This window comes from Balaenoptera physalus, assembly GCF_965194825.1.
Source record: "Balaenoptera physalus genome assembly, chromosome: 1".
NCBI lineage: Eukaryota > Metazoa > Chordata > Mammalia > Artiodactyla > Balaenopteridae > Balaenoptera > Balaenoptera physalus.
This window is the reverse complement of record NC_138882.1, coordinates 26,064,245-26,091,688: the sequence shown is the minus strand read 5'-3', so window position 1 is coordinate 26,091,688 and position 27,444 is coordinate 26,064,245. Positions and strand designations below refer to the sequence as shown.

At 40.3% G+C, this 27,444-nt stretch overlaps 1 pseudogene across 1 annotated transcript; it reads right to left on the bottom strand.

Moving 5' to 3' along the window:
- Nucleotides 1-1,327: 1,327 nt before the first annotated feature.
- LOC309665040 (large ribosomal subunit protein eL21 pseudogene) lies at nucleotides 1,328-25,487 on the bottom strand (annotated as a pseudogene). Its single transcript, XR_014268385.1, has 2 exons — nucleotides 16,563-25,487; nucleotides 1,328-12,536 (listed from the first exon to the last, which is right to left on the bottom strand). The product of XR_014268385.1 is annotated as a large ribosomal subunit protein eL21 pseudogene (transcript).
- Nucleotides 25,488-27,444: the final 1,957 nt, after the last annotated feature.

Below are 27,444 nucleotides of genomic sequence, written 5' to 3'. Positions count from 1 at the left end.
TCATGGTAGTGGAATAATAGGTGACTTTTTTCCTTCCAATACCTTTTTGTATTTTCCAAATTTCTCCAATATACATGTAATGCTTTTTAAACAGAAAAAAAAAAGTTTGAACTGAAAAAGAAAGAGGAGGTAACTGGAAGGAACAGCAAGGTCAATGGAAGTGTGGGGATAAGAGAAGGTGTGTGGGGCGGAAGGACTGAGGGTGTGGAGGGGAATGATCAATGCCCTGTGCTCCCCAGAGGAGGAGGGAGAGAAAGAGACCAAGGGCCCAGAGGCAGGCACTGACTACTGCAGAGAAGAGAGGTGAGGGTGAGGGGACAGATAAGAAAGGTTTGAAGGTGCCTGAGGTCATTTTGAGTGACCTAGATCTTCTCCACCAAGTGAGTGGCTGGACGGGTGACGGGCAGGGGAAAGAAGTAGGTGGAATGTGGGGAGTCTTCCAGACATGGCTCAGCGGTTGGCCAAGAATCCCTCAAACCCTCAAGAAAGTAAGTAGACCCAGTTATGCAAATTTATGACCTCCTCCAGAAAGGTCACCTCCCCAAGGGAGTACCCTTGGTCTTAGAATCTTATCCACTTATTGGTTAGCCCAGGGAGCTCATTAATCAGCATTTTTAATTGGACAAAGTGAGAGTGAGAGTGTCATCTCTCATTAAGCTTGGCCTTCCACCGAGGCATCACGAAGAGGGGCTCCGATCTGTCTAGGGCAGCACAGAGCCAGTGACTGCTTCTCATGCCAGGAGTTCACAGAGTCAGAACAAAAACATGGCCTTGCCCCCAGATTGCAGCGACTACCGCTTTCCAGCACCACCCTGCGTGGCCAGGCAGTTGTTCTCCAGGAGAAGCAAATTCATAGGAGTAAGACCTCGAAGTAGCTTAGCAGCTAGACCAGGCCCTCCCTCTTGGCCCCCTCATTTGCTAATTGTCACAGTTGGCATGAGGATTATTTAGTGAATGCTTTGGGGTTGTGGGAATATTCTTTCATTTATTCATTTACTCAAATATTATTTCTCAGTACCCAGCACTTTGGACATTCAGTGGTCAGTAAGATGGGAAGTCCCACTTAAGGTTTCCAGCATGGAAATGATTTCTCCCTTCCAGTTCTATCACTTCTTCTTTCTCCCATACCATAGCTCCAGAGCTGCCTCTTCCAGTGCAAACCAATGAGGATTCATTCCTCTCCAGTGCCTGGGTCAGTAAGTTGTGTTGAATGCTATTTACCCTTATGCAAAAATAAATGAAGTGGTCATTTCTTCTGTACAGCAAAGTGACTCAGTTATACACACACAGGGAACTATATTCAAATATCCGGTGACAAACCATATATATATATACAAAGAATATATTCATATGCTTTTCCATCATGGTTTGTCACCGGATATTGAATATAGTTCCCTGTGCTATACAATAGGACCTTGCTGTTTATCCATCCTATATATAATAGCTTGCCTCTGCTAATCCCAGACTCCCAATCCTTCCCTCCCCCACCCCTCTCCCCCTTGGCAACCACAAGTCTATTCTCTATATCTGTGAGTCTGTTTTTGTTTCATAGGTGTGTTGATTTGTGTCCTATTTTATTTTATTTTCAAAGAATTTTTATTCTGTTTTTAGATTTTTTGATGTGGACCATTCTTTTTAAGTCTTTATTGAACTTATTGCAATATTGCTTCTGTTTTATGTTTTGGTTTTTTGTTCCCGAGGCATGTGGGATCTTAGCTCCCCGAAGAGGGATTGAACCTGTACCCCCTGCATTGGAAGGCAAAATCTTAACCCCTGGACCACCAGGGAAGTCCCTGTGTCCTATTTTAGATTCCACATACTTCAGTAAAATTTAAAAAGAAATAAAAAATTAAAAAAAAATAAAGTGTGCTGTAAAACTGAAAAAAAAAAAAAAGTAGATTTCATGAGAGCTTTGCAAGGCAATTTTGGAATGAGACCCAGCGAGCCCACCACAACTCTGGTATATAGCACCTTCCGTCTGGAGTGTATGCCACCCTAGACTATATATCCCTAGCAGGGAGCCTGGGATGTTTCCATTCATGTTGGCTGAATGAATAAATCATTCAATAAATATATGCTTACGTGGACCCGGCACACATGACCTTGCATGTCGTTTATTTTTCTATGTCTACTCAACTAAATTGGAGGTTTCTTTAGGTCTGGGAACCTGGCTTGTTTCACCTTTGTAACCTGGTCTCTGCCTTCCCAGTGGATATTTGTTAATGACAGTCCCTCTGGAGTTGAGGGACTCATCTTTTTCCTGGGGTGTAGGCACCAGCTCCATTTTCCAAGGCAGCCTCTCTTCTCTCCCCTCTTGTCCCTCACACCCCTGCAGGCAACCTCAGATGTTACCCCTACAAGCTTGGGCTCACGGGAGTGTCCTCCTCCAGGGCCATCTGTGTCTGGGATACATGTAATGAGCCTCTCTAACCACTAGAGGGTTGGCTTAACTTGAAACACAGGTATGGCTAATGGGTAGGATGGTCTTTAATTTATGGAACAAACCAGGATACTTTGGAGCTGGTATAATTATACCAGGACAGTAGATGTAAATAAGGGTTGTCCCAGGCAAACTGGGACATAAGGTTACCCTACTAATGAGTCCAAGGGCCTGGAAGAAAGAAAATGACTGTTTTGAGGAAGGTGGAAACCTTGTAAGTCTGTGACTAGGGCAGCTCATTTGCCCGGGAGTAACCTCTGGGGGCCTTCCAAGTAGCTTACAATTGCCTGAGGGCCTGAAATCAGAGGGAGGATGTTGTCTGTAAATACTGAAAGTGTGGAATAGCTTTTCTCAGAGGAATTTCACAGCTCTTTGTGTTTACAGTCTCATCTTTCCCTGCTTTGTCCCTGGCAGGGAAGCAGGAGTATTGCACATAGGGCGTTTATAAGGTTTCATACTGTGCAGACATAAACCCTGGAGCGCTTCTGGGGGACAGTACATGCCAACAAATGTGTCCTAGTCTCCAGACAATGGCTTGGAAGTAGTCTATGTAAACATATCTGCCCCTCCTGGGCAAGGATGGGGTGTACCCTGAGGCTGGGCCGCTGGGCCTGGGTTAGGAGCTCTGCCTGTTATGTTCTCTCAGTGCAGCAACCAGCTCCGCACAGGTGTGAGTTCCAGGCTCCCCACTGCACCCAATCGACTGACCCATCTTGGCAATTGTTTGAAGAACTGCAATGAATGTGGGATTACAGTTATCTCTTTTCGATACTGATTTCATTTCATTTGGATATATTCCTAGAAGTGGGATTGCTGGATCAAATGGTACTTTTTTTGTAATTTTTTGAGGAACCTCCATACTGTTTTCCATAACAGCTGCACCAATTCACATGCCCACCAACAACATACAAAAGTTCCAGTTCTCTACTTCTTTGCTAACATCTGTTTATTTATTTATTTTTTTATAATACACATCCTAACAGGTGTGAGGTGATGTCTCACTGGGGTTTTGATTCGTGTTTCCGTGATGATTAGTGATGTTGAGCACTTCTTCATATGTCTGTTGGTCATTTGTATCTCTTCTTTGGAGTAATATCTATCCAAGTCCTTTGCTCATTTTAAAACCAGGTTATTTGTCCTTTATTTTTTTTCTTTTTGCAATTGAGTTGTAGTAGTTCTTGTGTGTTTTGGATATAAGATTTTTTTCAGATATAAGGATTGCAAATATTCCCTCCCATTCTGTATGTTGCCTTTTCATTCTGTTGATTGTTGAAGAGACTATTCTTCCCCATTGTGTCATCTTAGAACCTCGGCGATTATCATTTGACCATGTATGTGTCAGTTTATTTGGGGGCTCTTAATTCTGGTCCATAGGTCTATCTGCCTATTTCTATGCCAGTACCATACTGTTTTGATTGCTGTGACTTTGTAATGTTCTGATGTCAGGAAGTGTGAAGCCTCCATCTTTGTTCTTTGTTGTCCAGGTTGTTTTGGCTCTTTGGGGTCTTTTGTGGTGCCCTATGTATTTTAAGAATGTCTTTCCATTTCTATTAAGATGATATTGGAATTCTGATAGATGTTGCAAATGAATCTGTGCATCACTTTGGGTAGTATGGAAATGTCAACAATATTGTCTTCCAGTGTATGAACATGTAATGTCATTCCAATTAATGTGTTGCCTTTAATACTTTGAGCAATCTTTTGTAGTTTTCAGTGTACAAGTCATTTACCTCCTTAGGGCCTTTTGCCCCTGCCATCCCTGGATCTTCCAGAGTCAGGGGTGAGAAGGATGGGCTCATGAGGAGAGAGAAATTTACCTCCCTCCCCTTTGTACCTGCTCTCTGAATATGTCTAGCAGAGGTGCACTGGGCCATGCTCTTCACCTCTGCTTACAAGTGGGCCCCTTGCTGGGAATTCCTCTAAAACTTAGGTGTTGACATTACTGTTTGAGTGTCCCCAAGGCCTCACATAATGCCTGGCATATCTGCATGAGCACAGGAAATACCTACAGATGAATAAACAGATCAGGCCAGCAAGCGACTCTGCAGCAAGGAACAGCCAGGGGAGAGGCAGTAACATCTTCCTTCTCTTTGGATCTCTAGAGGTGCACTGTACAGTGTGGCAGCTACTAGCCAGATGTGCCTGTTTATAATTAATTTAATTCAATCTATAATTAACTCAATCTATTATGATAAAATAAAGCATCCAAATTGCTCAGTCCCACTAGCCACATTTCAAATCTGTCGATACAGTTGGAATTTCAGGTTTGTAAACTTAGAGGTGAGAGCTATAATGGGCCTATAGAAGTGAGAAGTTGAAAGGTGATTCCTTCAGGATCTTTCTCTCATTTGAAGGTTTGAAACTGTGACCAATGTCTTGTTAAAGGGCTCTGACTCCACAGAGCACAGGGAAGGTCTGAGAACTTGCAGGAAAAATCAGGGTGATGCTGTGTGACCTACCACAACCTCTTAACCCTCTGCCTTTTCTTGCCCCTTCCCCCTTCCCTCTCTCCACTAGTAGCCACTAATTTGTTTGTTCTCAATACCTGTGAATCTTTTTTGTTATATTCATTCATTTGTTTTATTTTTTAGATTCCACATATAAGCGATAACATAAAGTGTCTTTCTCTGTCTGACTTATTTCACTAAGCACAATACCCTCCAGATCCATCCAAGTTGTTGCAAATGGCAAAATTTCATTCTTTTTTGTGGCTGAGTAGTATTCCATTGCATGTATATACCACATCTTCTTTACCCATTCATCTGTTGACGAATACTTAGGTGGCTTCCATATCTTGACTATTGTGAAAAATGCTGCTATGAACATTGGGGTGCATGTATCTTTTCAAATTAGTGTTTTCATTTTCTATGGATATATTCCCAGGAGTGGAATTGCTGGATCACATGATAGTTGTATTTTTAGGTATTTTAGGAACCTCCATACTGTTTCCACAGTGGCTATACCAATTTACATTCCCACCAACAGCGTACAAGGTTTCCTTTTTCTCCACATCCTTGCCGACATTTGTTATTTGTGGTCTTTTTGATGATAGACATTCTGACAGGTGTGAGGTGATATCTCATTGTGGTTTTGATTTGCATTTCCCTGATGATTAACAATGTTGAACATTTTTCATGTGCCTGATGGCCATCTGTATGTCTTCTTTGGAAAAATGTCTATTCAGGTCTCCTGCCCATTTTTCAATCTTCTATGAGTTGTTCATATGTTTTGGATATTAACCTCTTATCAGTCATATCATTTACAAATATTTTATCCCTTTCAGTAGGCTGTCTTTTTGTTTTGCTGATGGTTTCCTTTGCCATGCAAAACTTTTAAGTTTAATTAGGTCTTATTTGTTTATTTTTGGTTTTGCTTCTTTTGCCTTACGAGACATATTCAAAAATGTATTGCTATGATTTATGTCAAAGAGTGTTCTGCCTATATTTTCTTCAAGGAGTTTTATGGTTTCTGGTCTTACATTTAGATCTTTAATTAGTTTTGAGTTTATTTTTGTGTATGGTGTAGGGAGTGTTCTAATTTCATTCTCTTACATGTAGCTGTCCACTTTTACCAGCACCACTTACTGAGGAGACTGTCTTTTCTCCATTGCCTATTCTTGTCTCCTTTGTTGTAGATTAATTGACTATAAGTGCATGAGTTTATTTGTGGGCTCTATTCTGTTCCAGGATATATGCGTCAATCTTTAGAATCTACTTATGAAAAAACAAAAACATAAACATACAATACTTTCTAAAGCAATTTGAGGGTTTTAAAAATTAAATTTAAAATTATACTTAGTAACTAATATTACTCTCTTATTTCTGCACCAACAATACACTTAAGACATTCAGTTATAACTCTGCCTGCTCAACTGTATTTCTCCCTAGACTGTAAGATATGGGAGGAGAGGGATGTTTGCTAGTTTGCTGTAACATTCCCAAGGTTAATAAGTATTTTTCACATTGTATCATTTAGAAAATATCTATAAAGATTTGAATCAACATACAACAATCTTTATTTCCATGTCACTTTACATCAGAACCCTGAGGCGGACAACTGTGAGTCTATGTTGAGATCTCTTCTTTACCTTTTCCTTTTATTTCAGTGAAATTATTTCCTGCCCTTCTGTGCAATCCCTATAACCACACATTACAGGGGCTGCAAGTTATTCTCCCTTAACTCCATAAATATTCAGAGAAGTCTCAGTAATCAGTGAGGATTTCCAGTCATTTTATAACATGTTTCCTAAGAGCAAATTTCTGATTATTTAGGTCACAACTAAAAACCAGAAAGGAATCTAGAGACTTTCACTCATCCAAAAATTCTAATGGTTTTGTAAGTATCAACGCTCTATATTAGTTTTTTTTTTTGCTTGAAGTACTTAAAGAAGTTTTTGGCTTCTTTACAAGACTTGAATAAAATAGAATAGAGAACCAAAAGTGTTTCCAAGAACTTGACCATCAAAAATGGCAGCTGGGAATTGTTTTATCTCTGCAGGTTGTTTTGGAAGGTCCTAAGTGGAAAATATATACTGGCTTTCCTTTTTTTTTTTTTTTTAATTTATTTAATTTATTTATTTTTGGCTGCGTTGGGTCTTCGTTGCTGTGCGCGGCCTTTCTCTAGCTGCAGTGAGCAGGGGCTACTCTTCGTTGCGGTGTGCGGGCTTCTCATTGCGGTGGCTTCTCTTGTTGCGGAGCATGGGCTCTAGGCGCACGGGCTTCAGTAGTTGTGGCTCGCGGGCCTAGTTGCTCCGCGCCATGTGGGATCTTCCCGGACCAGGGCTCGAACCCATGTCCCCTGCATTGACAGGCAGATTCCCAACCACTGCGCCACCAGGGAAGATACTGGCTTTCCATAGTATGAAATTGCAAATAACTCTTTAAATTATCATGTAGGTATGCCTGAATAATGTGCCCTTTGAAGGCAAATCTTAGGGAGATGAACTGGCTGTTAAAAAAGAAACAGTATGAAGGATTAGTCACTACAAGACTTGATGGTGGACTGGTTGATTTTGTCAATATGCAATAGCCTGTGAGTGGGAAATTACTAGTTTGGGACTTTAAATTTTCAGCCCAAACGTGATTTAAAAAGGCTTTTATGCGTTTTTCAGATCACTCTTAAGTGTTTTTTTTATTTTTTTATAGTAGCAGAACATAGCTGTCTCTAAAAACCAGACCCATCTAATACTTTTGGTTCCAGAATTAAGAGGTGAGTGAATTAAGAGCATAGCTAAGTCTTACATGAAATTTAGAGCATTAATTAGGAAAAAGTATCACCTTTAAATTTCAGCTGAATATATATGGAAGCATTTAGATTGATCTGAGCATTGAGACTGCATACTGGATAGTTTGGGTTTCATGGCTCTGAAACCAGCAGGCAATGGTGTGGGTTATTACCCTGGTTGGAGTGATTGATCCTGCTACATAATGGTTATAAAGGGGTGTGTATCTGGAATCCAGAAAATTTCCAAGGGATACTTCATCGTACTTCCTTGTGTAATTAGTGAAGACCCCTGAATCTAATGTAGTTGGAGCTACCAAGAAATTTCCACCACGTAAATAATCATAAATAACTAAAATGATTTGAGGGCAAGAAAGAGATGGACTAGGTAGTGGAAAAATGAAATTAAAAGCACCAACATCTCAAGACTAGTTTTAGGCATTTAGAAATAGGCACACTCTTCCCTTTCATTTTAAGTGGCATATATTAGCCACTATTTCCTTTCTTCCTAAATATTACATGTAAGATGTGTTGGTGCACCTTTACCTTATAATTTTATCTCTGATTATCATAGAACAGTATATTTTCATTAGAAAAAAAAAAAAACATAGCCATCACCCAGAGATGGATATAGTGATTGATTCAACTGTGGATCTCTACCTTGAAAAGAGAGTTTCAGGACATCTTCCTGTAAATGAGGAATGGGTTGTGTTATTATAGATCAACGCATGCTCTTGTTGATTTTGCCATTGTTCAAAAGTTAAAATATAAGTCATTGGGTTGAACTGTGGGAAAGAATGGAATTTTGGCAATGACATCAATTCCAAAATCCTTCTGTGCTCACCCTTCTGGTGGAAGGACTGTAAGCCTGGGAATTACATATCTCAATTCCCTTGCCTCCAGATTTCTTGGTGGGGTTTTAAGTTCTACCAATGAGATAAACTTGCATGACATTCAGAAGGTAGAAAGGAAGTGGATGTCCTATTAATCTTCCTGTACTATTGGTGAGCAGAAGTGCATGTTTTTGTTTGTTTGTTTTACAGTCCAGGTCTTTTATGTTCTTTACACCAGCCATGCCATGAATTCACAGGGAATGGATTCCAACAGCTCAGGCTCGTTTCTATTGGTTCTCACGAAGTGTGCCTCTCTGGGTGGAGCAGGCCGGTGCTTCAGTTGAACCCAAAAATCTTTCTTTTGCTTCCTTCTTTTTCTGGTCACTTTCTTTCACATGTTTCAGGAAGGTATCTCGGCTCTCAGAGTGCTTAATATGCTTTATCACACATTAATTCTCTTGGCAAGAATCTTGCCCTTAACTTGTTTGTTTACAACAATGGCAACAGCATTCCAGGTAACATCGTAGACTCATCCAGATTTGCCATGGTGACATTTGTGGGGCATTGCTTTTTGAACAGTGCTTATTCCCTTGATGTCTACAATATCACCTTTCTTGTAGATTCGCAAGTATGTGGCCAAAGGAACAAATCCATGTTTTCTAAAGGCCTAGAGAACATATAACAGATGCCTCTCCTCTTTCCCTTTGTTTTGGTCATTCTGGTGAATTACTGAAAGATGGCAGTTCCCGCCAAAAGACCAGAAGTGTATGCTTTTCTAAAAGTGAGGTTTGGGGGTTTTTTCCCCAGCGACTTTAGGTCATTTTTCATGCACTTGCCCTGGCTCTGCAAGCCAGGAGTAGTAATGGTGACAGTGTCTTGACGAAGCAGGGAGATGAGAAGCAGCATCTTACCGATTCTCTGGCTAAAAACTCATGAGTAAAACTGAAACTTATGAACTCTCCCTTTGGCTTTTATTTTTTTAGTACCTAAACAATTTTATAAATGTCTGATTCCCTGTATTTGATACCTGTTGTTGAAAAACTGTTAATATGTCTTTTTTCTACAGTAAATACTGATTGATTCAGGTAGCCAATCTACCAGTAACCCAGCCAGTGTCTCCTTCACTGCAGATTGATATGGTTTTGAAATTTGGAATATTGGATGGTATTTCTAAAATCTATACCACTTTCATGAATATATTACTGAATTACATAGGAAAATACAACATATCTCTATCTGAATATTTAATGTTACCAATTATTTTTGTTCCATGGGAAAAAATTTAGTTTCTAGAAAATATACATTAACATAATCTTTAAAATATCAAATGAGGATTTATTCTAGCTTACAATCTTTCTGCGAGCATTGATCTCAATGGAACAGTCAGCTTTGCATCTGCCAAGTTAAGTTTTTTAATTGGCCAATTACTGATTAATTTGCATCAGACAAACAAAATAAATAAGTTTCATTAGACATAGCAATATAAAATGAATAATCAAATAAAACAGTTGAATTAAAAATTAAAATAAAATACGTTTATAGGTAGGTAAGTAAATGCATAGCTACATGGATATATAGAACTTTGTATAGATTTATATACTAAATACCTTCTGAACATCTCCACGTGGCTCTCTGAGAAACTTCTCAAACTTAACATGCCTAAAACTGAACTTCTGACCTCTTTCTCTCACTTCAACCTAAAATCAGCTATGACTTTCCCCATACCTATCTTTTTAGTTGCTCAGGACAAAAAACTTGGTTTCATCCTGAGGTAGGAGATAGATGGGTCCCTGGGTTGAACAGCTGGAGTTTGTCAAGTGGAGTGAATTGGAGCTTTGTTTGCCCTGACACAAAGGAGCTTTGTCCTTTTCAAGGACAAAGTTAGTGGCAGAAGCTGAGCTCTGCTGGAGTAAAGAGATAAGATGACCACATCTATCACTCCTGAGGTCAAGGAGACCTCCCTCAGTGCACATGCACAGAAAGACTCCTCAGTGGTCAAAAAGGGAGAGGGCGTTACCCCGTAGTAGGTGCTATCAATCTCCCATAGGCCCTTGAGCTGGAATCCATCTTGGGTAAAAGATGTGCACACGTGTCGGGCAGGGCACTGGGACAGGTCATATGTGGGAAAAGAAGCGAGGTAATTGGCCAGAGGAGAACAAAGACTGGGAAGAACCCCCCTATATAAGTGATTTAAATCACCTCTCTGGCACTCTCCTCATTAGGTAGGATGCCCATACTCTTCTCTAGGTGTGTATTTCTGATTTGCTTCTGCTCTAAATTAACTGCATCTTTGTTCTATTTGCATGCACTGTGCTTCCAATAAACTCTGTGCCTGCTATACAGTGTTTCTTTGTGGAATTCTTTCTTCAAAGAGGACAAAGACCAAGGTCCTCTCCCCTTCCAACATTAATCCTTGATGATTTATTCAAATACACACCTCAATCTTCCAATAAATCCTCTCAGTTACCATCATCGATTGCCTGGAATATGCAATAACTTCCTTATAGATTTCACCTGATTTTGTCCTTGTCCTTATAAATCTGCCCTTTAAAAATTCCACCCAGGGTGATCTGGTTAAATAGAATCAAATTATATCAGCTCCCTGCTCAAAAAGTCAGCTTCCCCCTGACTCACAGTAAATGCAATAGCTGGTAATATAGCTTTATGGGGAATCTAACACCTATGCCTCCCTAACAATATATTCCCAGTAGCCTCTGCGTATTGGGACTCCTTCAGACTGCCCTATTGTTTCTCAAACACTAGAGCATTTGCACTGGCTGCTTCCTCTGTATGGACACTTTTCCCTGAACTATTTGTGTGGTTAATAACCTCACCTACTTTACATTTATTTATTTATTTTTTGTCTGAGTTGGGTCTTCGTTGCTGTGCTGGGCTTTCTCTAGTTGTGGCGAGCGGGGGCTACTCTTCGTTGCGGTGCACGGGCTTCTCATTGTGGTGGCTTCTCTTGTTGTGGTGCACGGGCTGTAGGCATGCGGGCTTCAGTAGTTGTGGCACGTGGGCTCAGTAGTTGTGGCTCGTGGGCTCAGTAGTTTTGGCTTGTGGGCTCTAGAGTGCAGGCTCAGTAGTTGTGGCGCACGGGCTTAGTTGCTCCGTGGCATGTAGAATCTTCCCGGACCAGGGTTCGAACCCGTGTCCCCTGCATTGGCAGGTGGATTCTTAAGCACTGTGCCACCAGGGAAGCCCTACGTCTATTTTTAATATGATGTTTTTACTGATTCAACCCAGACTTTACTTCTTAATGTCTCAATTTTCTAGTAATAATGAATTCAATTTCCCGATTTATTCTTCACTATCACACTTATTCCTCACTAATGTAGTTTGCTTTATTTACTTATTAGCCATCTGCTTCCTCTCCACTCCCATTAGAATGTAAATACTGGGCTTCCCTGGTGGCGCAGTGGTTGAGGATCTGCCTGCCAATGCAGGGGACACGGGTTCGAGGCCTGGTCTGGGAAGATCCCACATGCCGCGGAGCAACTAGGCCCATGAGCCACAACTACTGAGCCTGTGCGTCTGGAGCCTGTGCCCCGCAACAAGAGAGGCCACGACAGTGAAAGGCCCACGCACCATGATGAAGAGTGGCCCCCGCTTGCCATAACTAGAGAAAGCCCTCGCACAGAAACGAAGACTCAACACAGCCAAAAAGAAATAAATAAAATAAATAAATTAAAAAACAAAAAATTGACCATACAGAATTGAAATTAATTGCAAAATGTTAAAAAAAAAAAAAAGAATGTAAATACCAGGAAGACAAGAATTCCTGTTTATTTTTTACTTTTCTCTTTGTGTCTTGAGGCAGTGCCTGTTCCACAGTAAACACTCAGGGATGTGAATGAGTGCTTCCATCACAGGCTTGGGGCTACTCCAAGGGCACCTTAGTGCTCTTCTCAGACCACCATTCTCATCTTACATGGGTCTTGGCCGTCTCCTTCCTTCAACTGAAGCTGTCACATAAAGTTCTACTTCTGGGAATACATTCTTGCCAGATTACTGTGCCACTTGGACTCAAGGAACATGGTCTGCTAAGTGGAAAGAAAACAGACATTAAAAAAATAATAATAATAATCAAGAAAGAAACTTCACCTAACCCAGAATTCACTTAAGAAATCTTGCTGAATCTTACAGGATGAGGCTACTCTAGTGGTGCCCACCAGCCATGGAATCAGGAGCCTTAAGGAAGCAATGCAAAAGAAGAACAGAGTCCAAGGCCAAAGTGAGTTTAACACTTTGCAAGGTCTTGACCTTTTCTCATCTCAGCATCACCAAAGTGCCAACCCTCCTACGGGGCTGCACAGCTTCTCTGCCCTTAAAGAAAACACAATGAAATAAAATTATACAAAAGGAGTAAATACTTATTCTAAAAGCCACCTTAAAATTTTAACGTAAGAGATGAATTCTCTATTTGACCATGCAAAAAGTGAAAGCCAGGTCATCCCTAAGAAAAATATTTGTTTGTTTTTTTGTAATATTAATCAGAAAATAGAAAAGAGTGATCAAAGACAGCATTATCATTTCATAACAGTAACCTAATGTTGATGGCATAGTTATTTTATTAAAAGTTTTCTATTAGAGGACAAGTAACTTTTGTTCTATATTTTAAATTTCATTTTATTTTATATTTGGATACTCATATTTTGTCATAGCTTCAAATTTTACAAGGAAATAAAATTAAAAAATCAGTATTTACAAAAATGTGTTACAGCCATCTCAGTATCATATCTGACACAATAATCTTATGTGGTCAGTTAATGCTTAAATTTTAATAAATAATTATGAACATAAAATGTTAGTAACTGTGTGATTGTACTTGTGTAACAACCAAAACAATATAAATAATGGTAAGAATTTCTTAATACATGTCTACTAAATTAAAGAAATATTGAACCAATATGACTAAAAAAAATCTTATATTAGTTCCAACTATAAATGTATGTTAACAATTACATCAAATGCATTGAGTAACATTAGTATATTTTTGGAATTGGAACATTATTGTCAGCCACAGAACTAAAAGTCTGTTTCCTTAAATTTTCCTATGATAAAATTACAGTAGTTTTTGCAGCAAAAAACCCCCATTAACTTACGGTATCATTTTTAAAATCCGTTTATTTCAATAGAATTAAATAAAAAATCAGCAAATACTGTGAAAGGATTAGATGTAAGTGGATGTTGGGCAACGTATAGATGATATATATACATATTTTTAAATTAATTAGATCCCAACTGGATAGGAGATGGCCTAGAAGTTACCCCTTGCTCCTGGGAGACCCTGCTGGGGTCCAAATGCTGGGTGAGCCCAGCATGTCCGCAGTAGGTTCCCTAGGACAGAGACCCAGGCCTGGAGATAGCACGCGAGGTGCCACCTGCGGCATCGCCGTCTGGGAGAGTGGAAAGGGAGAGAAGCCTCTAACAATCTGCCATTACCCCAAAGAGGCCTCGCTTAGCCAGAAGTTACTATTCTACCCTGGAATAGTGTCTTACCACCGGAAGAAAAGGAGTAACGTTACTGGACCGTTTTACTTCCCGATTCTACTGAGAGTGAGAACTTGAGCAACACATTACGTCAATTATACGGACAAGAAAGGAGCCACATTTTCATGAAATGCGAGGGGGACCTTCAAGATGGCGGAGGAGTAAGACGTGGAGATCACCTTCCTCCCCACAAATACATCAGAAATACATCTACATGTGGAACTGCTCCTACAGAACACCTACTGAATGCTGGCAGAAGACCTCAGACTTCCCAAAAGGCAAGAAAATCCCCAGGTTCCTGGGTACGGCAAAAGATAAAAGAAAAAACAGAGACAAAAGAATAGGGATGGGACCTGCACCTCTGGGAGGGAGCTGTGAAGGAGGAAAAGTTTCCACACACTAGGAAGCCCCTTCACTGGCAGAGATGGGGGGTGGAGGGGTGAAGTTTTGGAGCCACAGAGGAGAGCGCAGCAATAGAGGTGCAGAGGGCAAAGCAGAGAGATTCCCGCACAGAGGATCGGTGCCGACCAGCACTCACCAGCCTGAGAGGCTTGTCTGGGAGGCTCTGGGAGCTGAGGCTGGGAGCTGAGGCTTGGGCTTTGGAGGTCAGATCCCAGGGAAAGGACTGGGGTTGGCTGCGTGAACACAGCTTGAAGGGGGCTAGTGCACCACAGCCAGCCAGGAAAGAGTCCAGGAAAAAATCTGGATCTGCCTAAGAGGCAAGAGACAATTGTTTTGGGGTGCGCAGGGAGAGGGGATTCAGAGCACCGTCTAAATGAGCTCCAGAGATGGGCGCGAGCCATGGCTATCAGCTCAGACCCCTGAGATGGGAATGAAACCCTAACGTTGCTGCTGCAGCCACCAAGAATCCTGTTTGCAAGCACAGGTCACTATTCACACCCCCTACGAGCCTGTGCAGCCCGCCACTGCCAGGGTCCTGTGATCCAGGGACAACTTCCCCCGGAGAACACACAGTGCGCCTCAGGCTGGTGCAACATCACGCTGGCTTCTGCTGCCTCAGGCTCGCCCTGCAATAGTTATAACTACCGTAGCACCCCCACCCCCGGCATGAGTGAGCAAAGCCCCCTAAGGAGCCGTTCCTTTAACCCCGTCCTGTCTGGGCGGGAACAGATGCCTGAGGGCGACCCACACGCAGAGGTGGGGCCAAAACCAAAGCTGAAACCCAGCAGCTGTGCGAACAAAGAAGAGAAAGGGAAGTCTCTCCCAGCAGCCTCAGGAGCAGTGGATTAAATCCCCACAATCAACTTGATGTACCCCACGTCTGCGGAATACCTGAATAGACAATGAATCATCCCAAAATTGAGGCAGTGGACTTTGGGAGCAACTGTAGACTTGGGGTTTGCTGTCTGTGACTGATTTGTTTCTGATTTTTATGTTTATCTTAGTATAGTTTTTAGTGCTTGTTATCATTGGTGGATTTGTTTATTGGCTTGGTTGCTCTCTTCTTTTTATTATTATTATTTTTCAAATTTTATTATTATTTTAATTTTTTTTTCTTTCTTTTTTTCTCCCTTTTCTTCTGAGGTGTGCTGCTGACAGGGTCTTGGTGCCAGATTATGGAGGGTGGTGTACACTCAATAAGGATCTTATAATGGTCTAGATTACCTTGTCAGTCAAGTGAGTAGGGGGAACGGAGCAGAAGGCAGGGGTTGTGCCGATGGTTTTAATATACCCAGCACCTAGCTTGGTGCTTGTACCTAGCAGATGCTCAATAAATGATCATTGTGTTGAAATAACTTAGCACTTTCAGATGTGGGGTCCAGGTGAGTGCTAAAGATACCCGCCAAATGCAAGTCTCTCATCCTTGTTCCTTCTAGTTTTTCTCTTGAAGCAATCATCTTTAACAGTGGTTTCCAAAGTGTGGTCTTGGGCCAGCAGCATCAGCATGACCTGGGACCTTGTTAGAAATGCAGATTCTCAGGCCCCACCCCAAACCTATGGAATCAGAAACTCTGGGGATGGGGCCCAGCAATGTGTTTCACCAAAACCTCCAGGTGATTCTGATATACGTTCAAGGTGGAGAACCACTGAAGTAGCACCATGCACGCCCACCCTGAGAAGTTCTTTGTCTGTTATCTGTACATTGTCCATTAAAAGTCATTAGGCCTTTAGTCGCCAGCAAGCAAATTGTTCTGAGATCTTTCATCATGATTTTATATGACGGTTGTTACTGAGGATGGTTCCAGCTGGCTCACACATCTATCGTTGCAAAACTCTTTGCTAAGATTTCCCTAGGCCTTCCTGATGTCTTCTGTAAAAAAAAAAAAAAAAAAAAAAAGAAAAAAAAAAGTCGTTTGGCCCATTCAGTTTGAATTGTGTATGCCCCAATATTGTAACATAGTTCTCCTAACTGTTGCTGTGGCTGGGCCATCATGGGGATACTAATAGGTATTCAGAGGGTGCTTCCTAGGAAATCTAATTGGTTTGATTCAAACATGTTTCATTTGAGGGAAAGCAATCATATTAGTCAGGGTTCCAGACAAACAGAAGCAATAGGGTGTGTGTGTGTGTGGAGATAGAAAGAGAGGGAGGGAGATTTTAAGGAATTCACTCACTCAATTGCGGGGACTGGCAAGTCTAAAATCTGCAGGACAAGCCAACAGTCTGGAGATGCAGGGAAGAGCTGATGTTACAATCTTGTGTCCAAAGGCAGTCTGGAGGCTAAATTCCTTCTTCCTCAGGGGACTTCAGTCTTTTTTCTTAAGGCCTTCAACGGATTAGATGAAGCCCAACAGCATTCTGGAGGGTAATGAGCTTTATTCAAAGTCTACTGGTTTAAATGTTAATCTCTTCTAAAAATACATTCATGAAGTATTACTCAGCCATAAAAAAGAATGAAATAATGCCATTTGTAGCAACATGGATGGACCTAGAGATTATCCTACTAAGTGAAGTAAGCCAAAGACAAATATCATATGATATCATTTACATGTGGAATCTAAAAAAAAATTTTTTTAAAGATAAAAATGAACTTATTTATAAAACAGAAATAGACCCACAGACACAGAAAGCAAACTTATGGTTACCAAAGGGGAAAGTGGACAGGGGATAAATTTGGAGTTTGGGATTAACATATACACACTACTATATATAAAATGGATAACCAACAAAGACCTACTGTATAGCACAAGGAACTATACAAATATTTTGTAATAATATATAAGAGAAAAGAATCTGAAAAAGAATATATATATATATATATATATATGTATTCCTGAATCACTTTGCTGTACACCTCAAACTAACACAACATTATAAATCAACTATACTTTAATAAAGAATAAAATAAGATAAAATTCAATTCAATTCAATTGAATTTAAAAAATACATTCACAACAAAATCTAAACTCCGGTTTGACCCAAACTAGATACTGTAGCCTAGCCAGGTTGACACATAAAATTAACCATCAAACCAACAAACAATTGGGAGACCTAAGTTTCCCACCTTATTTTTTTCTACCCTGAAAAATATTTTAAGTGTTTACCTGAAGTGTCATGTGGCCAAGAATATATTCTGGTTCAGTGAATATACCACCCTGATAAGCTTCCAATGTATCTGACTTCCTTTTCCCAGCTGGGCCCAAACTAGTGTCTGGACACTCGTACTGAGGAGATATGTGCGAGTTTACCAATCTCCCTTCACATTTCGTCTTGCTAAGCATTAGCAAGGGTTGGGTGGTGAAGTGTTCTCAGCTGGGGTGATTTTTGCCTCCACTGCCACCCCAAAATATCTGGAAATATTTTTGGTTGTTGGAACCTGGGGGCTGCAATTTGCATCTAGTGGGTAGAGGCCAAGGATTCTGCTAAACACGTTACAATGCACAGGACAGGCTTCCACAACGAAAGAATTCTCTGGCCCTACATGTCAATAGTGCCAAGATTGAGAAACCCTGATATAGACTGAAAGGAATAATAAAAGCCCAATAAACAAACTAAGTTTACTTCCCTGAATGATGTCCTTTTCATCTCTCTTTCCTGCTAAAGAGCTGGAGCCCAGCATCCTTAATTATTTTACTGGCATATACATCTCTTTATCCAAATGCATGATATCAACATGTGCCCATTTAAGGGTTACTTTGAACTTAAGTAAATTTTGGTGTTTTTCCAGGTTCCCAAATGAACAGGAATAAAATTTCTCTGTACCTACTATTTGGAGCAACAGGCACATAAAGAGGCAGTAGAAAGGGAGTGGCAAAAAACAAAAAATGAATTCCACATGTGTTAAGCAGAAGACAAGCACATGCTTGTGATCAGAACCCCGAGACATCGCTCTTGCTTTATCATGTCGCTTGGCTTAAGCCATGATCCTGTTTGACTCCAACTCTCTGCTTACTCAGTACCTCACCTGTGCAGCTGAACGTGGCTGAGTAAACAACCCCAGCTGATGAGTCAGTCTCTCTTTAAATTTATGATCTCAGGAGGGTGGCCACACTGTCTGTCCCTGGACCATTATTAGCTCTCCCATCCTTCCAGACGATCCATTCATTCTTGATTCTAGTTCCCCAAGTCTCACTCTTGTGTGGAGACTTGGTTTCCTACTTCACTGCAAAAAGTCAAGTAGTCAGAAGGGAATTTGCACAAGCTCTCACCATTACACCTGCCCATCTACCTGCATTTATGCCCCAATACTATAATTCCTCCCCTAATATCACTAACACACTATCTGGGATTCCCGTGTGCACTAGGTTCCATCCTGTCTTTTATTCAAGGACATCCCTCCAGCCCTTTCACCTTTTCTCTCCTGCATCATCAGTTTTTCTTGCTCTACTGGGTCATTTGCATCACTGACAAACAAACAAACCAAACCAAGCAAGCAAACCAAAAATTCTCTCTTGATCCCCTTTCTTCCACTGGCTATTATCCTTTGTCTCTTTTTCCCCTTTACAATAAAACTGCTTGAATTCACCCTGTAAGACGTTCACTCCCTTCATTCTCCAGAAGCTGCCCTTGTCAAGATCCCACCACGTTGCTAAGCCAGTGGGCATTTGCTCAGTCCTCAGCATCATTTGGCTCAGTGAACCAGTGTCTTCTCCTAGAAATCGTTTTCTCAGTTGGCTTCCAAGATGCCACACTCTCCTGGTTTAATCTGTATGGTTCTAGTTCTTCCTCATTCTCCTTTGCTGATTACTTTTCACCTTCCTCCCCTCTAAATCAACACTGTCCATTTGAACTTTCTGCAATTACGGAAACGTCCTCTATCTGGATTCGCAAATATGGTAGACACGTGTGGCTATTAACCACTTAAAATGTGGCTGGGGGTGTTCCCTGGTGGCCTAGTGGTTAGGATTTGGTGCTTTCACTGTGGAGGCCAGGGTTCAACCGCTTGTCAGGGAACCATCCCACAGCCTGCATGCTGTTGCAGGAATCTCAGCTTCTGTACAGTGCCAAATATAAATACAGAGACAGAATTTAGAAGGAAAGAGAAAAATGTGGCTTTATTTCTTTGCTAAGCAAAGTGGGGCCACAGTGGGCTAGCGCCTCCCAAAACTGTGCGCCCTACCCTGGGGAATCGGAGAAGATTTTACGTGTGGGGCTGGAAGTGTGGGGTATATGATAAGGATCAAAGTGGTGAAGGTCTGACATTCTTTTTCTCCTTGCATTATTTCAAAACAGTCATAGCTGGCGTCAGGCAGCCCGGTAATTGGGGCCCCCAGCCTGGAAGTTGGATCCATTTGTCTCTGGCTTATCCGCCTGCAAACTTCTTCTGAAATGCAAAAGCTACAGGGGGTGATTTGTTACAAGGGAGCGTGGGGAATTTACATGAAGTTAAGGAGTGACATGTGCAGGATGTAACCCACCCAGAGTTAGGGGTGACAGGTGCAGGATGTAATTTACATAGTGTCAGAGAATGATAGGTTAGCTTTGTGAAGTACAAATCTAGTTATAGACGTTAACTATTAGTAACAGTTAAGATAAAACAAGGAGTGATTAACTCCTTCAGGCCAGGTTATGTTTCTTCTCTGGCCTGTTCACTGTCCCCTTTACTTTCCTTGCTCTCAGGAGAGGAAAAGCTTCATTTCTATTTTTGCTGCAATAATGCCCTGTGGCCAAAATACACACACACACACGAAAACGTGGCTAGTGTGATGGCAGAACGGAATTTTAGATTTAATTTAAAATTTAATTGTAACAGCCACATGTGGGTAGAGATTATTGTATTGAACAGGACAGCTCTAGAGAATGGAGTGTCCCAGGACTCAGTTCTTAGACCTTTTCCTTTTCCTTTTCCTGCCTATACTCATGCTCTAGGTAATATTATCCAGTCACATAGCTTTACATATCATCCATATACCAATAACCCTAAACATATATCTCCAGGCAGATCCTACCCCTGAGCTCCAACAGAGAATATCAAATTGCCTACTTGACAACCCTCACCTGGATGTTGTATAGACATCCCAAACTTAACATACCAAAACTGATCCCCTAATGTCCACCACTACCCCACGCCAACACAAACCTTGAGCCCTTTTCAGTCCTTCTCATTTTAGTTCATGGTAACCCCAAACTCGCAGCTGCTCAGGCCAAATATCTTAGTCATCTTCAGTCTCTCTATCAGTGCTCCCCATCCGCATCCAATCCATCAGAAAATCCCATTTACTCTACCTGCATTTTGACCACTTCTCAGGACTTTCACTGTCAACATCCTAAGCCAAACCACCATCACCTCTCACCTAGGTTATTGCAAAAACCTTGTAGCAGTTCCCTGAGTCTGCACTCGGTCTCTGTTTAGTGGATTCCCAAAAAAGTAGTCAGAATAATTGCTTAAAGACAGGCGTAGAATACCTCTTCTGCTCAAAAGTGACTCCTGTCTCACTCAGAGTAAAAGTCAGATCCTTACTTTGCCCTAAAAGCCCCTATGTGATATGACCTCCTATCGTCTCTCTGACCTCAGATCCTTCTACTGTCCCCTCATCAATCTGCTCAAACTACCCAGTCTTCTCCATGTTCCTGTAATGCACCAGGCAGGTTCTCACCTTAGAGCCTTGTTGTGTTCCTTTGTCTATAATGTTCTCCCAGATACTGCATAGCCAGCTCCCTCTTCCCCTTCAGGGTTTCCCTCAAAGCCTCCTTCTGAGTGAGGCCTTCCCTGATCACTCCATCTAAAATTTCACACAGAACCCCACCCTGACTATTCACAACTCTCTTCCCTGCTTTATTTTCCTCCTTGGTATTCATCACCAACTATCTAACATTCTGTATATTTTATTTATTATCTTATTTATGTCTTCCTTACTAGAATGTGAGTTTCATAAGGGCAGAGAATTTCATCTGGTTTGTTTTTTCATACTGCTGTATCCCTCATGCCTAGAGCAGTGTCTGGCAGATAGTAGGCTCTCAGTGAATAAGGGTAAAAGAAATGAAGGCAGGCAGGCAGGAAGAAGGACATCTGGGGTTGGGTCAAACTGGTAGTGCTTGTGTCATCAGATGAGTTTTGGATGCTGCATCAGTAACAATGCTGTGGTTAACCATATTGGAGTCTGAAGCCAAAGCAAAAATCAGAAACACTGGCCCTGTCTTTATTTTAAATTTTCATATTTTGTTCATCATGGATTTATTTGCATTAATTTTTATTTAAAAAAAATAAAAATAAAAAATGGAATAAAGACCTAAATGTAAGACTGGATACTCTAAAACTCCTAGGGGAAAACATAGGCAGAACACACTTCGACATAAACTGCAGCATTATTTTTTTGGATCTGTCTTCTAGAGTAATGAAAACAAAAGCAAAAATAAACAAATGGGACCTAATTAAACTTAAAAGCTTTTGCACAGCAAAGGAAACCATCAACAAAACAAAACGACAACCTACAGCATGGGAGAAAACATTTGCAAACAATCTGACTGACAAGGGATTAATTTCCAAAATATACTAACAGCTCATACAATTCAACAACAACAACAAAAAAACCCTATCCAAAAATGGGCAGAAGACCTAAATGGAAATTTCTCCAAAGAAGACATACAGATGACCAACAGGCACATGAAAAGATGCTCAACATCACTAATTATTAGAGATATGCAAATCAAAACTACAATGAGGTATCATTGTCCCTCCTTTCTTGTTTGTAGAAAAAAGTCTTTAGTCTCCTAGGCCTTCCCTGAGTTCCAAAGAGCAGTTATTAATTAGGGAAGTGAGGGAACAGAGAAAAAAAGGAAAAGCAGTCCAGGAAGAAAAGTAATGATAGCTTAAACAATTCTTCAGGGATGAAGCAAAGTCCTAGTTCTTCCTCAAGTGATATATGTATATAACAATCTGATGCATACTTTGAGTCATTCTGCAGAAATTAAGACCCTCACCCCAGTGGAGGATGGTGATTACATGCTGACCACAAGTATGCAGACCCCATACTTCTGGTTGGAACCAGAAAGCTGATGATTAAGATTCCCAAAACATCACCCTGTTACCTCAACACCAACTAATCAGAAGAAAGTCCATGACTTGCAACTCTCATCCCAAATGTTGCCTTTCAAAACCCTGCCCTGAAAGCCATTAGGAAGTTTGGATCTTTTGAGCATTAGCTGCCCATTCATGCTTGGCATCCTGCAATAAACACTGTACGTTCCTTCACTAATAATACGGTGTGAGTAGATTGGCTTTGCTGCACACAGGCAAGCAGACCCAAGTTCAGTTCAGTAACAATATGAGAGTTAAATGTGTAACTTGCAGAGCTGTAAGTATTTGTAAAGTGTCTGGCATATAACTGGTGAATAATAGGTTGCTATTATTACTATGAGCCCACTGGAAATGCAGAATGAATATTGTGTCTAACTGCCCATCCTACCAGGAACCTGGCACTGTGATGTGTAGGGTTTCCTAATAGGCCAGTGTTTCAAATTTTGGTCTTTGTAATACAAGGCTCAAAGGTTGATTGGAGAGCTTGTGTTCATAACAGCTTAATAAAATAAGTCGCTACCTCCTGGCAGCAATAGCAGTGTCTAAAATGGACTTGCATTGTTCCTAACATGTAGTAGGCACTCAGTTTCACACAAGGTTAATCTTGGGGAGTGTGTTTTTTATTAAGTATCATATGCACTAAATATTACAGATAGCAGTACAAAAATATCAATACAGTACTCTTTATAGATGGTGTGCTGGTTTCCCGTGGGCCTCAGCAGGAATGTCACATTGTTTGCTGAAGATGAGAAGAGTCTGTGAGACTTCTGTGCTGGTACCTGATCTCTCTGAAGGCTCAATCTTTTCTTTTCTTTTCTTTTTTATGTCTTTATTGAATTTGTTACAATATTGCTTCTGTTTTATGTTTTGGTTTTTTGGCTGCAGGCATGTGGGATCCTAGCTCCCTGACCAGGAATCAAACCTGCACCCTCTGCATTGGAAGGCAAAGTCTTAACCAATGGACTGTCAGGGAAGTCCCGGCCTCAGTGTTTTCTGTGTTCAAGGGTGGAAAGCTGTTTGACTTGTCAGTTGGCAGGTAGATATGAATAAAATGTTTCTTAAGGATTATCAAGTTTTTGTGCATATTGGAAGATTAAGATATTGTGTATTGCTTCATGGGATGTTGTCTTTACAATCTTTGGTTTTTAATTTAGAAATAGGTAAATTGAGAAACACTATTCATGATTCCTCAGGTCATTAACTGAGGACAGCACTGCCTAACCAAATTATACCACTTATAAGATGATGCACATTCATTTCACAAGTGAAAATTATCACTGCTTAAATACATATGTGCTTTGTTACATTTTTATCAAATAGGGGCTTTTCATCAGGCCTTATTATCTTTTTAGCCAAAAGGAAACCCAGGGGTTAAATAATTTGCCTATAACAAAGTGAATCATTCACAGGGTCAGGAAAATTAGATTCCTCTCTCTATTAAACTGATTTTTAATTTTATCAAAGAGCTTTTTCCAGACTTCTCTTGCTTTCTACAATATTCTTGATTCTTTCTCTTTTTTTTTTTTACAATACCTCTAGTGGTATGCTGGTAAATATTAACAATCTCTAGGGGAAAAGTCCTCATTTCTAGTGTTTGCCAATTTCCATGATATGAATACTCCCACTATGGCTGATTTCAAATTACCAATATGATTTCAACTGGCTCAAAAAATTTCTCAAAATTTAAAAACTGGCCTCATTGCACCACTGGCTACTTTGTTTGTTAAAAATAATAAAGCACAGATTTCTGAGGATTTGTACAAAGAACTTTTCATTAACAAACATTTTTAGTTTAAATGTAGAAAAAAGGAGGAAATTATACATAAAAGTAAAGGGAAGAAAATAGCTACTTTAATTGACAAAAAAAAAGACTTTGTTTCTTTTGGTTTCCTATAAGATCAACCTAAACTAATTTGTTTTCACTGAGTCATGCCAGCAGGATGGGGAGAGATTGGTAGAAAGACTGGATATCAGGAGATGGGCCTGTGCTGTATCATTTTGCAGCTTTCAGTATGCTCAGACCACAATGTGTTCTAAATTTGGTAGCCTGTGAGGGAATTTCTGAGTTGGACTAGCTGCTTTCCTTGCTTTTTGTTTATATTTAGAGGCATGGCATTATCCACCAGAGCTCAGCAAGTAATTCTGGCAATCATAAACACTTCTAAGTGACTCCCCATGCTTCCCCCTTTACATTTTTTTTAACATCTTTATTGGAGTATACTTGCTTTACAATGGTGTGTTAGTTGCTGCTGTATAAAAAAGTGAATCAGCTATACAAATACATATATCCCCATATCTCCTCCCTGCTGCGTGTCCCTCCCACCCTCCCTATCCCACCCCTTTAGGTGGACACAAAGCACCGAGCTGATCTCCCTATGCTATGTGGCTGCTTCCTACTAGCTGTCTGTTTTACATTTGGTAGTGTATATATGTCCATGCCACTCTCTCACTTCGTCTCAGCTTACCCTTCCCCCTCCCCATGTCCTCATGTCCATTTTCTATGTCTGTGTCTTTATTCCTGTCCTGCCCCTAGGTTATTCAGAACCATTTTTTTTTAGATTCCATACATACGTGTTAGCATATGGTATTTGTTTTTTCCTTTCTGACTTACTTCACTCTGTATGACAGTCTCTAGGTCCATCCATGTGTCAACAAATGACTCAATTTCATTTATTTTTATGGCTGAGAAATATTCCATTGTATATATGTGCCACATCTTCTTTATCCATTCATCCGATGATGGACACTTAGGTTGCCTCCATGTCCTGGCTATTGTAAATAGAGCTGCATTGAATACTGTGGTACATGACTCTTTTTGAATTATGGTTTTCTCAGGGTATATGCCCAGTAGTGGGATTGCTGGGTCGTATGGTAGTTCTATTTTTAGTTTTTTAAGGAACCTCCATACTGTTCTCCATAGTGGCTGTATCTATTTACATTCCCACCAACCGTGCAAGAAGGTTCCCTTTTCTCCACACCCTCTCCAGCATTTATTCTTTGTAGACTTTTTGATGATGGCCATTCTGACCAGTTTGAGGTGATACCTCATTGTAGTTTTTAGTTTTTTTTTTTCTATTATATATATATATTTGTTTTTAATGTTTTTTTGGAGTATAATTGCTTTACAATGGTGTGTTAATTTCTGCTTTATAACAAAGTGAATCAGTTATACATATACATATATCCCCATATCTCTTCCCTCTTGCATCTCCCCCCCTCCCACCTTCCCTATCCCACCCTTCTAGCTGGTCACAAAGCACTGAGCTGATCTCCCTGTGCTATATGGCTGCTTCCCACTAGCTATCTATTTTATATTTGGTAGTGTATATATGTCCATATATACACTACCACTATCTCACTTTGTCCCAGCTTACCCTTCCCCTTCCCTGTGTCCTCAAGTCCATTCTCTAGCAGGTCTGCATCTTTATTCCCGTCTTGCCCCTAGGTTCTTCATGACCAATTTTTTTTTTTAAGATTCCATATATATATGTGTTAGCATATGGTATTTGTTTTTTCCTTTCTGACTTACTTCACTCCGTATGACAGACTCTAGATCCAACCACCTCACTACAAATAACTCAATTTCCTTTCTTTTTATGGCTGAGTAATATTCCATTGTATATATGTGCCACATCTTCTTTATCCATTCATCTGTCAATGGACACTTAGGTTGCTTCCATGTCCTGGCTATTGTAAATAGAGCTGCAGTGAACATTGTGCTACATGACTCTTTTTGAATTATGGTTTTCTCAGGGTAAAATGCCCAGTAGTGGGATTGTTGGGTCGTATGGTAGTTCTATTTTTAGTTTTTTAAGGAACCTCCATACTGTTCTCCATAGTGGCTGCATCAATTTACATTCCCACCAACAGTGTATGAGAGTTCACTTTTCTCCACACCCTCTCTAGCATTTATTTTTTGTAGATTTTTTGATGATGGCCATTCTGACCGGTGTGAGATGATATCGCATTGTAGTTTTGATTTGCATTTCTCTAATGATTAGTGATGTTGAGCATCCTTTCATGTGTTTGTTCACAATCCGTATATCTTCTTTGGAGAAATGTCTATTTAGGTCTTCTGCCCATTTTTGGATTGGGTTGTTTATTTGATATTGAGCTGCATAAGCTGCTTGTACATTTTGGAGATTAATCCTTTGTCAGTTGCTTTCTTTGCAAATATTTTCTCCCATTCTGAGAGTTGTCTTTTCATATTGTTTATGGTGTCTTTTGCTCTGCAAAAGCGTTTAAGTTTCATTAGGTCCCATTTGTTTATTTTTGTTTTTATTTCCATTTCTCGAGGAGGTGGGTCAAAAGGATCTTGCTGTGCTTTATGTCATAGAGTGTTCTGCCTATGTTTTCCTATAAGAGTTTTATAGTGTCTGGCCTTACATTTAGGTCTTTAATCCATTTTGAGTTTATTTTTGTGTATGGTGTTAGGGAGTGTTCTAATTTCATTCTTTTACATGTAGCTGTCCAGTTTTCCCAGCACCACTTATTGAAGAGGTTGTCTTTTCTCCATTGTATATTTTTGCCTCCTTTATCAAAGATAAGGTGACCATATGTGCATGGGTTTATTTCTGGGCTTTCTATCCTGTTCCATTGATCTATATTTCTGTTTTTGTGCCAGTACCATACTGTCTTGATGACTGTAGCTTTGTAGTATAGTCTGAAGTCCCAGAGTCTGATTCCTCCAGCTCCATTTTTCTTTCTCAAGATTGCTTTGGCTATTCAGGGTCTTTTGTGTTTCCATACAAATTGTGAAATTTTTTGTTCTAGTTCTGTGAAAAATGCCATTGGTAATTTGATAGGGATTACATTGAATCTGTAGATTGCTTTGGGTAGTAGAGTCATTTTCACAATATTGATTTTTCCAATCCAAGAACATGGTATATCTCTCCATCTGTTTATATTATCTTTAATTTCTTTCATCAGTGTCTATCGCTTTCTGCATACATGTCTTTTGTCTCCATAGGTAGGTTTATTCCTAGGTATTTTATTCTTTTTGTTGCAATGGTAAATGGGAGTGTTTCCTTAATTTCTCT